Raw genomic sequence first — 17,889 nt, 5'->3', positions numbered from 1 at the left:
GGTGCTGGCGTTGGACTAGCGTAGACAAAGTCAGGAATCCCAAAACACCAGGTTACAGTCCGACAGGTTGATTTGAGAACATAAGCTTGCAGAGTCTACACCTGAAGAAGGAGTAAGACTCCAAAAGTTTGTGTTTTCAAAGAAACCTGTTGGACTATAACATGATGTCATGTGATTTCGGACCTTACTCAGGTGCGAGAAAGAGACATCCACCTTCCGGAAGTTTCAATAATAATACCCCAAGGATAAGTCAGGTCTGTTTGCAGACTTGGCACATTCATCCCAGTGCTCATGTTTAAGTTGAATACAACTTTTATTAAGTATCTAGCAGTTAAAGGGGCACGTCTTCACCACTGGCGAACATGTCATTTAGACTGTTTGCACACAATAACAAAATAAGTAGTACAAAGTGATATACTTAGTTTGAACACTGAGACTATGGTTGTGGCATATCATTACTAGAAGTTTGATTTGATCTATTGTTTGTCATGTGTACCTAAACACAGTGAAAAGCTTTGTACAGACAGATCATAGTCAGCAAGGTGATACAGATCATGTCAGAGTTTGGATGGACAAATAGAAATCAAAATATGTGTCCATTACATCAGAAAAGGCTGTCAAATTTGTATTCATTTCTCCTGTAGCTAACACTGGCATATGTCATGCTACTGTTCACAGCCATTTGCCACATATTAGTACAATCTAATTTTATTAAATTATAATCATATTGTGAACAATATATATTTATTTACAGTCATATTAAATTCAACCATTATCTGCATGAAAATTTATCTGAATAAATACTCCAACTCCACATGGGTCAGGATTGAGATTAATATATGTATTCATTGTTTTCTTGTATAGTGTTCCACAGAATGACACATATTTTTAATTGATCTGTCTTCAACAAATTGCTTTTTCTTCCATTGTTGGAACTTCTGAAAACAACCAAATCAACCAAACATTCAGCAAAAATGATATAAATTCTTAACACAGGCTTAAACATATAGGACTTCCGGGCTCCCTAATATATTGAGCTAAACATATCCAACTTCTGCCAAGTTTTAAAGATGTTTCCTTAAATTTTCAATTTCACCACTTTTTTTTTGGTGAAAATATCTTTAAAATCTCTAATGTCATTTCAGAACTCAAAGGAGAAAGGCATCTTTCATGTACTTAGTTATCATACAATGAGAAAAATGCAGAGATTAACTTGGTATTAGCAATAAGATTATTTATCAGTAGTTCAATTTGTATTTCAACTAAAGTAGCAATAGTATTAAGATATTTTTCAAATGGCTCTTTACATTTCTTTCATGTGTTTTAAGATCATCAATAGTGACTGTTTGTTGAATGTAGAATAATAAATAAGTAAATGTACATTAAATAAAGATACCTTTCTAATTTAACATGCAATAAATAATTTCTAATTGTAAGTATAAAATAATGGATTGGTGAGAGTAATCAAAAGGCTGCAATGTTGTCAAAAGCTACAGGTAACATTATAAATTTGTGGATTGAACATAGGTGATTAATAACTGTCATCTGAATGCAGAGGATGAGATTTGAACCTCAAAAATCGCTTCATGGTTTTGGTTACTTAATTTATGAATACATACCTTCTATATACTTTCAATTTTGTGTGCATTTCATTTTGTGTTAGGTCAGTTTTGATGCTGGCAGCAGCTGTCAATTTTGCTGCTCACTGCCAATACAACCACATCCTTTATGGTTGACATTTACAGATGAGGATAAACCTATCTTTGACATTATTACCACAGGTTTAGTGAGAAATAATCTACAATTGATAACTGAGAATTTGTCTGAATATATTATTCCAGTTTACCTTTAGTTTGTGTTAAAGTAACAGCATTTCTAACATCTCCTTAACTTCAGGGCTCCAGCACTTCCCCATCTGTCATGTTCTCTGCTGTTTCATATTCCTGTAGCTAGGATAATCTGTCAGCCCTCACTATCAGAGGGGAAAACAATGATGGCATACATTACAAAAGAAACACACAAGCTTAGAAATTATTGTAGTCATTATTAATAGACCAATACTTATCACAGTAGTAAGACTTCCCTTTGTCTCTTCTTAATGCATAAAAATAGTTGAAAATTCAATAAAAGAATGTGATATAAATACATTAAGGCACTTTAGTTTTACAGTTATTAACCAGTAAAAATAAATGATTTGTTTTGTTTTCTTTAACATTTATTTTCTCTCTATCTTTAATTCTCCAATACAACATACTTTCCCTGAGGCGAGCAAGTGACATTCTCTCAGGCTTCTGTCAATGTCACTGTTGAGTCAGCTGCTAGGAGGTATATAAAAGTGGACCAGATTGAATCACAGTCTGCCTTTCCCCTCCCTGCCATATGTGATTGCACCTGGTCTCCATTTACCACCTCCCCCATTGTTTAGGTGAAGTAAAGAATTCACCATGTGGTGAACTGCCAAGTGTGAACTTTTTAACTCAATGTATCAGTGCTCTAATGTAGTACACCACCAAGCTGTCCAAATAAATATTGCAACTGTACTATTAAAGAAACAAAGAACCACAACAAAATGCAATGAAGTTGATGCTTTGAAAGAAAGCATATTAACTATTTGATAATAATACTCTCGCTTTGTGCCATATTCAAACATTTCAAGGCAACTCACGCAATGAACTATGTTCTCAAGACAAACATGACTGTCATTCTGACAACCTGCGAGGAAGACTACTAGGACAACTTCAAATTATCTTTGAATGACTCCTCAAGACCTTTCGCATTGGTCAGATCTATTAGAATAGGTGAATGGAACGTCAGATTTACAACCTATGTGAGAGAAACCACTTTCAACACTGCACTATCGGCCTTTATATTCTTCAAAACAAATCCAAATAGTCATTTCAGTATAACCTGAATATCAAATGCCAAATCAAGCTTAAATAATGTCACACACAATTTACTGTTCAAGTTTTTCTTAAGACATTATGTGGCATTGCAAATACCTCATTTATGGTTAAGGTGTTTCAAAATACATATTTTGGTTCTGGAAATGAACTCAACTATAGAAAATGGGATAAATGCATTGAAAGCAAATGCATTGGAATCTCTCGCATTGAAAGGTTTACGGCCATGTTGACTTAATAAGTTGACACCTAGAAAGGCACAGTCACAAAACATTAGGTAGGCTTACATAGCTAAAGAAACAGAGACATAATGCTTGCAATTGTTTCAGGAATGGTAGTTCATAAAAATACTTTTATTTTAGGACTTAGAGCTAAATTATTTCAAAAGAATTCAGAGAATCCTGAAAAATTGCACAATACACTTAGTTAATCAGATCAAAAAAGAAATTGCAATTGAGAGATAATTATTCTAAAGTTTAATTTGAGGACAGTGAGAAATGTAAAGCTGTTATTGAGATGGGTGGAGCTTAGGGAAGTTCTGTTGTTTCAATTTATCTGGGTGTTTTAAGATGGCCAGTTATCATTTGGGCCTCATATGATATGCTGCTCACTAAGAGATAGATTATCAAAATGACAAGTGTCACATTATGGTGTGATGCCGGTGTATCAGCCAATAGTGGTTTGCAGTTGGGCTAGCATTTGCCATCAAACCTCCCTTCTATGCTAGACTAAAGCACTGTTGGATGATAGATCATAAATAATTGGACAGAATGGAACTGAGCATAGCTTAAATATTAACTCTTTCAGAACTATTATCTTAGGCAGTAACAGATTGATGGACCTATGCTATCACGCTATCTTCCACTCGTCAGTAGCAGAAATACTTAACGCTGCTGGCATCTGCTTGGATTTTTGCCATTGATGCCATATTTAAATACTACTCATGCACTAGGCAAGTCACTAGCAGCCACAAATAGCCCTTTACAGTAAAAGTAGTTGGAGGAAACAAAGAAAAAGAACAGCTCTCAGGTCAAAGGGTGGTGTAGGTGATGTTTCATTAGCTGCTTACATTATCACCTGCTTGACTCACTATCATTGTAACTACAGCTACAAAATAAAGCGACACATGGTCCCACCCTTCACACAATATCATGTCAGAACAATATCTAAGGGAGTGCCCATCTTTCTCGAATACCCAGCCTGGCAATAACATCTTGTTATTTTTAAGGACTGACTGCAGCCCATCCCCCCAACTGAGCTGGACAAATAGCCCCAATGATAAGTGACCATACTACTGACTGTTTTCAGTGCAGCCCCAATTGACTTACCACTAATCTCCTGACAGTCCCCTTAGACTTTGAGATATTGCCTTTCAGTTGAAGCACATGCAGTGTATTTGCCTCTAGGCTGCTGGCACAGATGTAGGTGTGACATTTATGCAGCTTGAAACTGTACAGCAACACGTCCACTTAATGATCATTGCTGACAACTATGGAAAGCTTAGTGTCTATGCTAAAAAGAATATTAGGCAGACATATAACGAATCTTTCAGTTCAAAATGAAGCAAAAATGCACAGAAGGGCAAGGTAAAGCAGAGATGCTCTGAGCATCAAAAACCACACAAAGTGAATGAGCGCTAAGAAAGGATATTTAAAACTCTTAAATGTGCACTGTTCCAATCCGTAAGAGGGGTGTCTGCCCCTGCACACAAGTGGCCAGGCAGTAGCATTACAATGTGAGACATTACTCTAGATCAAAATACAATTTTGAAGCAGGAAACTGTATTCCAAATCAGTCAAAGATCGGTCAAGATGGTATCGTGAGGCCAATTCCTGTCCAATGACAACATCTGTGGATGAAGGATGCTAGTAATCATTGTTGGGGACTGCTGACTAAAATGGAGTCCCAAATGAGTAAACAGTGAGCTGCAGCCACTGGGTACCCATTAGAACTTTCATGTTGTCATCATTTATTTTCTCTCTACCTCATGGAAGAATAATGCACTGCTATTGGCAAAAATCGGCAATAATGAGATGTTAATGCATGGATATGGACCTTTCACCACTCACCAGCAGAATTCTCATCTCACCATTCAAACTTGGATACAAAGTCAGACTCTTCTCCATATTAAGAATCTAAGTTTTTTGATCTTGCCATAATTTCCCAAATGTCCGACCATTGGCCACATTGTTTAGGGATAAGCAAAATTTAGCCGTAATTTGTTATTAACTGTGTGTAAGTTATAAGCTATTTAATTCAATAGTAGTGTGTGTGTTTTGATACATTCTTTTGTATGCAATAAACTTTGTTTTGTTGAACTAAGCAAAGTATTGCGACATAATTTCATAGGTAAAAACAAGGTTTTCAGAATCCTTTTTAAATCTTTACAGTTCCTTAACAGATCGCAACAATAATTTGTCAGAATTATTTAGAATGATTGTAATGCAATTAGTTAAAAGGATAATGAATTTGTGCCAGACAGACAGATGGGGCAAATTATAAGTTGTTTTCATTCTGCATAACCTGGCTGAGGGCACTTCTACTTCTATTACACTGGTTAAACCATATGCAATGATATTACTTTAATGGACAATGGCAAACATTGTTAAAGACAATGTCTTGCTATTAAAACAATCTTCAAAGTCAGCTGAGTGATTGTGACCATTATGTAGTTACCTCATCATTTTTCGTCAATCCTCAGTCTGTAGTCTTATCAACATTACCATCCTCCTCCAATGCTTCTCCCTCTGTTGTCCATCTCCATGGCCCTGCAGATTAATCTAATGTTGGAGGGGCTACTGTGAGACTGAGCAGGCTGGATGAACGTACATACAGCCTCATTATCGGGCTAGAAACCCCATAGCAGGAAGTCTATTTCTCAGAGCTACACCAAATGAGAGTGGTTTGTGTAATGGGGGAGTGAGAAAAATCATGGCCAGGTCATGTTTGAGAGTTTGAGGCCTGGTCATGGAAGCCCATCTGTATATCATGAGGGAGCGTTTGGCAGTCCAAGTTGGCAAGGGGTGGGAAGGGTGGTGTAGACTTCGAATAAATGTTCCAAAAATTGTTCTAGGGAGCACACAGATTGTGTGGGCATGGATTTTACTGGGTAACTTAGTGAAAATGAAGAAAACAGGCCTCCTGAATAGAAAATTATGTACATAGTCCTTCTCTCTTTATAGCAGCTGCTAGGTTTCCTGATGCCTGGACCAGGCAGTGGACATAAGAGTCACAAATGAGATGGCTCTTAAAATGAGGGCAGGCAGTCTCATTACGATATTTAAATAACCAACCCACTTTCCACAAAATAACTGGTCACCCATCCCTTACCCTGTGCCTACTTAAACTGGAAGTGGGAAGCTTATGTCCTTTGTTGCAGAAATTTTGCAATTTAAACTTTTACATGTAACAAAACTACTCATTTGGAGAATTAAGATTCAGTGCATAGGGTCACTTTCATATGAACACTGGCATCTAAATGTAAGCCCCCACCAACTCTTATGACCAGTATGCCTTCTCTGTGCTCTCAGGCTACTTTTCCCACATTCAATACTGCATGATCCACATTTAATTCCACTTAAATGTTGTGAATTTCATAAACATCATCTCCAAGCACTCTTGACAAAGATGAGTCCTTGGTGTCATGCACTCGCCTTTATAGAGATCACTTACTTGCACATCCAATACCATTCCTTCTTACTTTAACCCATCTGCTTTTGACCATCTTTGTTTTCTTTCATTTCAAAACTCAGCTATTCCATTACTTTTCTGGCCTGTGTCCTATCCTGGATGCAATGGAAACATCAGCCCATCAATAGGTTTACAGAGTTGGTGTAGATAGTTCACAGTTGTTTACCTGCAGCTACAATCTATTTGTAATAAATAGTAATCATTATTAATACAGAAACCTGGTCTATGCTTTCAGTCAATCTGGTACGTGAGGGATGCTGTAGAAATGTTAATGCAGTGACTTTGGTAAGATACAGTGAGAAAACTCACTAGTTCTTGCTGCAAAATATCCTCCAAAACGTGAAACAACTTACACTTAGCCAATAAGATGTAAGAATCAGCCCAATATTTCTATATGCATCCTTATGCCTATTTTACAACTTACTTTCCTTTTTATATTTTTGTCATTAGCAAATTTTAAGCGCTTCATCCAAGTCATTTATGTAAATTGTAAACATTTCAGGCCCTAGCACCAATGCCTCTGATGCACCATACATTACATCTTGCCACCCTGAAAAGAAATTATGCCCATTCTTTGTTTCCTGATAACTAGCCAATCTTCCATCCATGCCAACATGCTATGTCCTACACCATAACTATTTATTTTCTGCAATAGCCTTTGATATGATACTTTATCAGATGCATTGTGGAAAGCTAAGTACAAGACATCTACTTTCATCTACAGTGCATGTTACCTCCTCAAAAACCTCCAATAATTTACTTAAACATGATTATTCTTTCACTAAGCCGTGTAGACTCTGCCTGAATATCTTGAACTTTTCTAAGTGTACTGCTTTAATGTCTTAAATAATAGCCCCCGTATTTTCCGTGTGACATATGTGAAGCTAATCGAACAGTAGTTTCTTGCTTTCTGTCTCCTTCCCTCCTTGATTAAAGGAGTTCCATTTCTTATCCTCCAACCTCAAAAGACTTTTCTAAATCTGTGAATTTTGGAAAATTAAAACCAATGTGTCAACTATCTCACAAGTTTAAGACCTTAGGATGAAGTCCATCAGGTCTCAGGCACTTGTCAGGCCTCAATTACAACAATTTGTTCAGTACCATTCGCAGTCATTTTCCGGAGTTCCTTGAACTCATAAATTTCCTGGTTAGTTGTTGCTTCCATGAAGCCACTTATATCTATAGCAAGGATTAGTGCAAAATGCCTGTTTAGTTCATCTGCCATCTCTTTACTTTCCCTCTCAATTCTCCAAACTAACTTTCTGTAGGATCAAAGCTCACTGTGCTAACATTTATTTTATATCCTATTTATTGAAACTCTTGAGATCTGTTTTATATTTAGTTATGCAATTTACAATCAGACTTGTCAGGCAATCACACACAATGTGATTGTCAACATAATGTAACTATTGCATGTCTTTGAACACAGACCTTTCATATGTCTTCTGTTTCAGGAAATTTTTCTTAAGATTCTCCTATGAACTGCATTTTGATTTTCACAGCCTACTTTCTGTTCTCAGTTGCTCATTTATTAAATAATGTAGTTACTAAAAATAGTTTTTGCATTTATATTGTCTATTGTTGGCTGTTTGGACACACATAAGCACAATTAGCAGGATTCATCAGTATTCTCAATTATCAACTCGCCATTAAACTTAAGCAACCAACATACAGGAAATCATTAATTTACTAGTCACCACAGTATTTAAATTGGTACAAGGCAGCAGGCATATGCTAGTAGCAAAAGTTTTTTTTCCTCTAAAATCACTGACAGACACTTCTACACAAAAAAAGCCATCACCCTAAGCACACCTTCTGCAAGCTCATAAAGACAGAGACCATATACTTCTGTTGCAAATGCACAAAGGAATCTCCCCACTAATGCTCAGCTCCCAATAGCAACTCCTTCCCAAGGATCTGGTCCCAGCATCAATCCCCATGGAGTGAGCCTGGTTCCTATTGACAGACTTGGGCCCAGTTCCCGGCAGTAATCCTGATGGCCTGGGTCTGCTAATTCTGTGGAATTTCCATTATAAACTCCTCCATGACTTTATCTCACTCTCCCCTTTTCACATCTTCCTTGAAACCCATCTCTTTATACAATGCATCTATCACCTTCCTAATGTCACCTTCTCTGTACTCTGTATCCATTTCTGTCTCTGTTTGTGATTCACCCTGGTAATTTTGTCATGGTTTTATACACTAACAGCCTATAATCCAGCTTCAGCACACATGCAAAACTAATGGTACCACTCGCTGCCCAGGGTACAGCCCATTCAATAGTTATACAAAGAAACCTCATTGTTCATTTTCATTTTACATCTCTGACATGCTTGAATTTCATCCTCAGAATGAATTCAAATCATTACGACAAACTTGCATGTGAAACTGACTATACTACTTGATTTCTCCTACTGTCGAAGTATTATTAAGATTGACAAACCTGTTTCAACTTAAACATGCTTGATTTTATCTTTATTAATGGCTCAGCTAAAAATTGCAATTTTTAGAAATCAGGTTGGTTATTTGACCTTTAAGCAGTGATACATGATGCCACATGGCACTGACCACTGTGATTCAACAACCAGTATTTATTGATAATTGAATGAAATATAAACAGAAAATAATACAGTTCAAAGTATTGTTATACATTAGTCACTGTATAAAGACATATTTTAAATTCAGAAAGAGGCTGGATACTTGAAATTACGTTAATATTTTGGAACCTTATTTTAACAACCAGATAATAAGTACCGAGCAATTGCAACAGTGTGTGAAGAGGAGGTGGTAGTCCAATTAAATCTTATTGATGGAAACCGTCAAGAGGAGTCAATACACACTCCTGCTCTGCTTCTAATTATTTTCTGTTAGTTGCTATTTGAAGTTACCTTTTGCTACCAGCACCAAACAAGACTGCAGAGCTTCTGTAATTTAGATTCGTCATAGTGGATAGAGGAGGTTGAAGTGCAATATATGTTCTCTGCTCTTCTTCAGTTAACCACTAAATTATTGCAACATCTGATTTTAATACAATGTTCCAACATGTCAAAGATTACTCAGTACCCTTAATGGGAGAGTCCAGACTAGTATCTTGAATCAAGTTTAAACTTGTTTCACTCAGTGAGGTATTCCTTAACAGATGCCAACCTGATTCTGAAATAGCAAGACATGTATTCAAACCATCCTCAAAAATGCAAACAATGAAAATCATTGTACACTAGATTTGCTTCAGTATTCTCTTCTCATTGAAATCTAACAGATTTTGGATTTCTATTTTGGATTTTGGATTTCAACACTTAACTCAACAATTTCAGACCATAATCTTTGTCTTATTTTTGTTGCATTTTCTTTTGTTGCTTTTGTTCTCATTTTCCCCTTGTTTTTGATTCTAGGTGGCAGCCATTCATCACCCTGCCACTCACATCTCCAGACACATCTTTTGTTTCCTCAATGTCCCCATTACCATTGCCTTTGGCCTTGCTCCTCCAACACTATTGTGATTTAATCTCTCCTGTCTTCCACCATATCACAGACGTTCTTGTCAATTCTTTTCCTAGCTTCCCACCTTTCACTTGTTTAAAACGTATTACATTTCTTTCTTTACCTAATTCTAATGAAAGTTTATTGATCTGCAACATCAACTGGTTCTCTCTCTCTTGACAGATACTATCAAGCTGGCTAAACATTTTTAGAATTTCTGTTCGGGGCTATTTTGCTTTTGCTTAGATTTACATAGATCTGACCCCATAACAGAAATAACTAATACAATATAGATAGTGCAAATGGACAAACATGCTTTGGCATTTGAGCAACCTCTCTCTTCACGCACGTAACGTCTTGAAACTGTTTTCAAAGTCAGAGTGATTTTTTTAATATTCTTATATAGTGATGTGAATGGTATGTTCTTACTTTAAGAAGGAATATTCTAATTAGAAAGTAGACTGGAAGTAGAGCGTGTGACCAGTAGCTTTTGAACCATATGGCTTGTAGCCCTTGAAGCTCTGCTTTCCAGTAACAATAATTGCTGAACCTTTATCATGAATCTGTCTGCTGAGCAATCTTATAGAGTATCTTCAAATAAAGATAACCTCATTTAGTGTGAAGATCATAGAAAGAGCCTTTGATAAGATGTGAAACCGTACAGAAGCTGTATGTGCACTGAAATCTCAGGAGGCAGAATTCTTCCAGAAATAGTGTTAGCTGAACAGTGGCTACAAAATGTATATATTAGCCAGATTAATCAAGACATCCTTAGAAGTCACTCTCTTGTAAAGTAAGAAAAAAAAAACACACAATGTAAAAATAAAGACAAGACATAGACAATACAGAGCAGTGGAGTTATTGAGGAACAATAATTGGATTGAAACAATAACTCCCGTTTTTCTCTCTCCACAGACAATTTGCTGAATTTCCCCAGCACTTCCAAGACAACAAAGTGTGGAAATGGATGAACAGAGCAGGCCAAGCAGCATCCCAGGAGCACAAAAGCCGACGTTTCCGGCTTACACCCTTCATCAGACCCTCTCTGATGAAGGGTCTAGGCCCGAAACGTTGGCTTTTGCGCTCCTGGGATGCTGCTTGGCCTGTTGTGTTCATTCAGCTCCACACTTTGTTGTCTTGGATTCTCCAGCATCTGTAGTTCCCATTATCTACCCCCCACCCCACCCCGCAAGCACTTCCAGTTCTTCTTTTGCAGATCTCCAATATCCACCATTATGTTATTTTGTTGCACTGGTAAGGGAGTCTCTTATAGTACCTTGGTGAAATCACACCTGAAATAGTGTACAATTTACAAAGGCTGAGGCTCTTTTGTTTTTATTTGCTGGATCCCCAGACCTCGCATCCTCCTGTCTCTAACCGTGGACCAAACCAAATGGCCCTATCCTCTAGCGTGTGACCACTTCCTGCAAGAAAACATGTGGATAAACCTCCCTCTCCCTGATGTTACAGCGTCTGCAGCTCTGCCTCAAGTTATGTGGTCCAGCTACAGGCATTTACTGTAGAACTGTATATTTTGGATCATACAGGTGTTCATTAGACACCCCCCATTCTGTGGCTTCCGTATATTATTATTTGCTCCTTTTCATCATTTCAATAAATGCTCAACTTAGCCCAATTGAAATTGCCTAGTTAAGGCAACAGTAAATATTCAGCAGCCAATCTAATGAGCATTACTACAAGTTTCAATTAATCCTAACAATTAAGAACATTACTTGAGTTTCAAAGATAAGTGAGAAAAATGCTCACCAAGCAATAACTACACGTTTTCATGCAAGATTACAACTTGAGCTTTCTCAAAAATGCTTGCTAAGCTCTGAAACTATGGACTGCATTGAACTAAATTAGTTACTTCTTTTAGGTGCTGTTGTCAGGTTCTGGGTCCTCCTCTCCTGCTGTTTCCAACTCAGGAAAATTCAAATAAAGTTGGCACTAATTAGTCTAATTTCCATCTCCTTTTAAAAGTAAGTGTTCATGATAAGGAGAAAATGAAGCCTATAAGAAAGAGGGAATATGGAAGACACAGGACATGAAAGTGACAGAAAAAAATCAGGGTCAAAACACAAGATAGAAAGCACATTTACACAATCTTGAGTTCTCTGCCCAAAGACATGTCCTTGTTGATTAGTCACTGAGCTACAGCAAAGTACCTTGATATTTTTTGCTACTTGTAAGATGCAGAGGCTCTCTCTGAGTCTACTTTATCTGAAATGGGAGTCATATCATATGCTATGGATACTCATCTGATCAATACATCAGCCATCCAACCAAGTAAGCTGAAAAGACTCTCAGATTTATGTAACAGCAGTGGAAAAATATGTGAACCATTTAAAAAACATCAAATTCAAATTTTATGTATAAATGGTATTACTTTGATACCTTCTATCAGTATTTCAAACACAAAGGCCGAACAATTAATAATTTGTTTTTATTAACTTGTGGGATGTGGGCATTGCTGCCTGGCTAGCATTTTATTGCCTGTCCCTAGTTGCCCTTAAGAAGGTGATAGTGAGCTGCTTTCCTGAACCCCTGAAATCTACATGATGTAAGTTGACCCATAATGCCATTAGGGAGGGAATTCCAAGATTTTAACTCTACATTGAAGGAATGGTGACGTATTTCCAAGTCAGGATGGTGGGTGGCTAGGAGGGGAACTTGAAGGTGTTGATATTCCCATGCATCTGCTGCCCTTATTCTTCTAGATAGAAGTGATCATTGTTTGATAGGTGCTCTCTAAGGATCGTTGGTTAATTTCTGCAGTGCATCCTGTAGATAGTACACAATGCTGCTACTGAGTAACAGTAGTGGAGGGATGTAGTGGATGCTTGTGGATGTAGTGCCAATCATCAGGCTGCTTTGTCCTGGACGGTGTCAAGCTTTTAAAGTGCTGTTGGAGCTACACCCATCCAGGCAAGTGCAGAGTATTCCATCATACTCCTGACTTGTGCTTTGTAGATGGTGGACAGGCTTTGAGGAGTCAGGGGTGAGTTACTTACCACAGTATTCCTCGCCTACGACCCACTGTTGTAGCCATTGTTTTTATGCAATGAGTCCAGTTGAGTTTCTGGTATGTGGTAATCCACATACAAGTTGATAGTGGGGAATTCAGTGATAGTAACACCATTAAATGTCAAGGGGCAGTGATTTAATTGTCTCTTATTGGAGATGGTCATTTGGCATTTGTGTAGCATGAATGTTAAGTGATACTGTCAGACCAATCCTGGACATTGTCCAAACCTTGTTGCATTTGAACATGGATTGCTTTGGAATTTGAGGAGTCATGAATGGTGCTGAACATTGTGCAATCATCAGCAAACGCCCCATTTCTGATCTTCTGATGAAGAAAATAACACTCTCTTTGGCTTTCATTTGAAAGGGATGGATTTTCCTATCCTAATGCACTGTTAATACAGTGATAATGGGAACTGCAGATGCTGGAGAATCCAAGATAATAAAGTGTGAAGCTGGATGAACACAGCAGGCCAAGCAGCATCTCAGGAGCACAAAAGCTGACGTTTCCGGCCTAGACCCTTCATCAGAGAGGGGGATGGGGTGAGAGTTCTGGAATAAATAGGGAGAGAGGGGGAGGCGGGCCGAAGATGGAGAGAAAAGAAGATAGGTGGAGAGGAGAGTATAGGTGGGGAGGTAGGGAGGGGATAGGTCAGTCCAGGGAAGATGGACAGGTCAAGAAGGCGGGGTGAGGTTAGTAGGTAGGAAATGGAGGTGTGGCCTGAGGTGGGAGGAAGGGATGGGTGAGGGGAAGAACAGGTTAGGGAGGCAGAAACAGGCTGGGCTGGTTTTGGGATGCAGTGGGGGGAGGGGACAAACTGGGCTGGTCCTGGGACGCGGTGGGGGAAGGGGAGACCTTGAAGCTGGTGAAGTCCACATTGATACCATTGGGCTGCAGGGTACCCAAGCGGAATATGAGTTGCTGTTCCTGCAACCTTCAGGTGGCATCATTGTGGCACTGCAGGAGGCCCATGATGGGCACATCATCTAAAGAATGGGAGGGGGAGTTAAAATGGTTCGCGACTGGGAGGTGCAGTTGTTTATTATGAACTGAGCAGAGGTGTTCTGCAAAGTGGTCCCCAAGCCTCCGCTTGGTTTCCCCAATGTAGAGGAAGCCACACCGGGAACAATGGATACAGTATACCACATTGGCAGATATGCAGGTGAACCTTCCGCCATCTACAATCCGACCCCACCACCCAAGACATTTTTCCATCCGCACCCTTGTCTGCCTTCCGGAGAGACTACTCTCTCCGTGACTCCCTTGGTCGCTCCACACTGCCCTCCAACCCCACCACACCCGGCACCTTCCCCTGCAACCGCAGGAAGTGCTACACATGCCCCGACACCTCCTCCGTCACCCCTATCCCAGGCCACAAGATGACTTTCCATATTAAGCAGAGGTTCACCTGCACATCCGCCAATGTGGTATACTGCATCCATATTTATTCTGATTAATTTCACTACACACTAGAACAAACAGAGAAATGGCAACAAATGATAAATTGGCTGACATAGGAATTGAATTGTATAGCGGTTTGAAAGTCTGTTCTTCTGGATTACCAGATGGAGAAGAACATATTGCCAGTAAATAGCAATGAAAAACAGGAGAAATAGACAGAAAAATGGAACATAAAGAAATTAAAATACCATCTAAATAAAATTTTGAATGCCCACAAAATACTGTTATTTAGTTTATTTAACTAATAGGCCGTAACTTTTGGTCGCCTCTGGTTGTCCATAAATCTGAAGGTTTTGATTTAACAACCTCAAAACTGTTTCAAAACATCCTGAATTTCAGCCTAGAACAGAGTTGTATGTGATAAGGTGGGCAGTGCTCGGGATAGGTGCAGGCTGGGTTTTGTGTAAGTTCTGCAGAATTAAAGTTCAAGACGACTGTAGTTTTTCTTTCTCTCTCTTTCTTTCTCCATAGCATTTCCACCTGCTGGACAGGCTAAACCTCTTATGAGTAAGAACCAGTTAAGAGCAAGTTGCCATATTTTGGGTGTAAATGTAACTATATGGTGGTGGGTGGAACCAACCTCTCTCATACCTGCCCCTTTGATCTGTCTGTCCTCCCTGGACTGACCTATCCCCACCCTAACTCCCCACCTACACTTACGTTTATTGGGTCCATCCTGCCTCTTTGACCTGCCCGTCTCCTCTCCACCTATCACCTCCTTTATCCATCTTCTATCCGCCTGCCCATCTCTCCCTATTTGTTTCAGAATCCCCTTCTCTTTCCCCATTTCTGAAAGACGGCCCAGACCTGAAATGTCAGCTTTCCTGCTCCCCTGATGCTGCTTGGCCTGCTGTGTTCACCCAGTTCCACACCTTGTTATCTCTCATACCTCTGTTCGCAGGACCAGAGTCCTGATTGAGAGAGGGGTCTTAATGACGGACTGAGGGGAGGGGTCCGGTGCTAATCTCATGGTCATGATGGGGGTAAATCAATGCACGTCAGAGCTGGAAAGGGAGTCCAGTGGTGGCTTGTGATGCCCACCCTGAGGGACAAAAGGGATTTATTGAGTAGCTAACTGCACATCAAGAAAACAATCCAGCTGTTCTTGATCGAGAAGCAGTGCAGCAAAGGCACTTACTTCATGGAATTGGCCTTCCTTCACCTTCTTTATGATTTTTTATTTCTTATGGCCTAGCAAACCAAACAATCTGTGGTTAAAATTAGAATAACTGCTAAAATGAAGGCCTCATGATAATACTAGAATTACCAATGTGCCTGCTGCAAATGGGTTGGCTACCTGCCCCTCATCAGAAATGGATCAGTTCAGTTCCCATTCCAGAATTGCTTCATTTTAACTCCTAATATGACCCTAAGCCACTTGTTTCTGAAATTTAAGATTCAACCCAATGTTTCACTTTTTTCTCAGTCAGTGATAAGTCTTAATTCTAAAAAGAAAATTTAATCCTCTTTGGAAAGCCCCAAGGCGAAGGCTGTATTGTTATCAGAATGATTCTTTTCTCTCTCTCTTTATGGTGTAATAATTATAGCATGCATATTGTCCAAAAACGTCCATTTAAAAACACGTCTGTTTTACAGCATAATTTACTCTGTAATTAGAATGCTCTACCTCAGCATGCACAGAGAAACTGCTTGTGTCTTCAGATTAAACTACAAAATGGACATGAACGTTGCCAGATCATGATTTTTACATCCTGTTGTCATTTTTAGTTTAAAGGTTTTTAATGGCATTTGCCAGTCATCCACACCACTGCTCTTCTGAATGCTTCTGGTGTGCTTCCTTACAGTATCTTAAAATCCACTAAGAATACAGTTATTTTAAGTAGGGTGTTCCATTACAGCAATTAACATATAAAACCAAAACAGCAGGACAAGGGAACATTAATTCTTTGCATCACTCCAATTTCTATTTCAATATTAATTGCATTTAGGATTTGCCGTAACATCAAAAAAAAAGTCCAAACTTGAATCCAACCAAAGAGTAAAGACCTAATAAATATTAAAGCTCAACCTTTATTCACGGTCCTGTGATAAAATGGTCAGACGTTTGCCTCTGGCAGTGGAACTCAAGGTTGGAATACACATATCGGTTTAATGCCAACCTGCTTAGTACTGTAATGAATGCTGTCAATTTGACAGAAATGCTCATTCTCAGGATTACTGTTCCCAATAGTTTATTCATGATGGGAGAAGATAGCTAAATTAGGCAGTAGTTTTGTTGGTATAACTGTTCTATTTATTTGTTTTCCTGTGTAAGAATTAAAGGCATGTGAAACCAACAACTAACGTAAATAGGATATAAACAAATTTTTTAAAAAGTCATTCAGGTCCATACTTGCTGGTTTCCAAAATTCTCAGCATACATATCATACACCACACACATTCCCACTTGGCCTTCATTCGAGTCTTCCTTCACATTGGATTTTTGGGGCTGAGTTTTACTGGCAATTGGCTGGGTGTCATTTGTGTCAAGTTTCATGGAGGGTTTCTCCACTCAAGGTCTAGTGAGTTTTCTTGAGCTATCATTCCATACTCATCTCATTAAGTACCACACTGCTATGATGTCCTTCTTTTCCAATATTAACCCAATTGTTCCCTCATTGTAGATGTAAGTATTCACTACAGCCATCATCAAGCACCTGGTCAAGTCCTGGCAGTTTGAAGCTGGGCTGCACATTTTGAGACATTTGCTTCAGACATAGCAGACAAGAGGAAATTTGCATTCCGGTCTGTGTACAGTGTTGCTGATGCCCTGTTGGATGGGATGGTGCGAACAAGAGCTGGCCCCTTCTCCCAGCAGCAGCAGAGGAGGCCACCATAGCAGGTCCTTCCAGCCTGACCTAAGGTTGGCACCTGAATGAGTGTGGTCTCCAAAGTCCAGAGAAACATGCAGCAGGACCACAAAAACATCAATGACATTCTCTCTGCTAGGGCGATTGCTGACAACTTCTCTCCTCTACTCCCCATTCACTGTAACACTGCCACATCACTCACCTCCCATAAGGCTCATCCTCTATCATTCTCACAACTGCATGTATCACCTTCCCTCATTTCCATCTCCCACCCCAATACCTCCATCCTACGATCTCTTCATAGCTTCTGCACTGCTTGTCCATTCTTTCAGGATACCTCACCACTTCCTGCCACTCCTCACCTGCACCAGCACTAACAGCTACCTAGTTCCAGCAATCCTTTTCTTCCAAGAGAAAACTGTCCATAATAGGGCTGGAAGGGGCAGGACAGGTGTTGGTGTGCCCATTATTAGGCTCCTATGAGGAGAAGATCTTGGATTTCGCTGGCAAAGACCAGGGC

At 39.2% G+C, this 17,889-nt stretch overlaps 1 long non-coding RNA gene across 1 annotated transcript; it reads right to left on the bottom strand.

The window, feature by feature from the left end:
* Positions 1–218: 218 nt before the first annotated feature.
* On the bottom strand, positions 219–2,293 carry LOC125461227 (uncharacterized). The gene is made up of 3 exons (XR_007249432.1): positions 2,255–2,293; positions 1,847–1,972; positions 219–938 (listed from the first exon to the last, which is right to left on the bottom strand). It is a non-coding gene; the product is annotated as an uncharacterized LOC125461227 (long non-coding RNA).
* Between the last annotated feature and the right edge of the window lie 15,596 nt (positions 2,294–17,889).

This window comes from Stegostoma tigrinum, chromosome 19 (assembly GCF_030684315.1).
Source record: "Stegostoma tigrinum isolate sSteTig4 chromosome 19, sSteTig4.hap1, whole genome shotgun sequence".
NCBI classification, from domain to species: domain Eukaryota; kingdom Metazoa; phylum Chordata; class Chondrichthyes; order Orectolobiformes; family Stegostomatidae; genus Stegostoma; species Stegostoma tigrinum.
The sequence above is the reverse complement of the archived record's forward strand: the minus strand, read 5'-3'. Positions and strand labels throughout refer to the sequence as shown.